Source organism: Sinocyclocheilus grahami, unplaced genomic scaffold (assembly GCF_001515645.1).
Source record: "Sinocyclocheilus grahami isolate Dianchi unplaced genomic scaffold, SAMN03320097.WGS_v1.1 scaffold1373.1, whole genome shotgun sequence".
Taxonomy (NCBI): Eukaryota; Metazoa; Chordata; class Actinopteri; order Cypriniformes; family Cyprinidae; genus Sinocyclocheilus; species Sinocyclocheilus grahami.
Genome location: NW_015506552.1, coordinates 21,784 through 22,115, shown reverse-complemented (window position 1 = coordinate 22,115; position 332 = coordinate 21,784).

Below are 332 nucleotides of genomic sequence, written 5' to 3'. Positions count from 1 at the left end.
ATACTCACGCTGTGATCAGCAGCAGCTGGATGCAATAATCGCATGCCAATGTGCATTGGCTCGTTTAGTTTACACTCGAAGTAGAGTGGTCTCTCTAAGCGAGATCCCAATTCATCGGTCATCCGACGTGACGTCTCCATTCCCCCCTTCAGGGAACGGGGGTTACATACGTAACCGAAACGTTATCTTTATTGAAGTGAATTAGGTTTAAATCGCCGTCATACTTGAATGAATATTATTTTTGCAATTTTACCCATAATAATCCACGATGATCACATTACACAAAACTGAAATTGCACGTCAAAATAACACATTGTCAATATTTTTTGAGA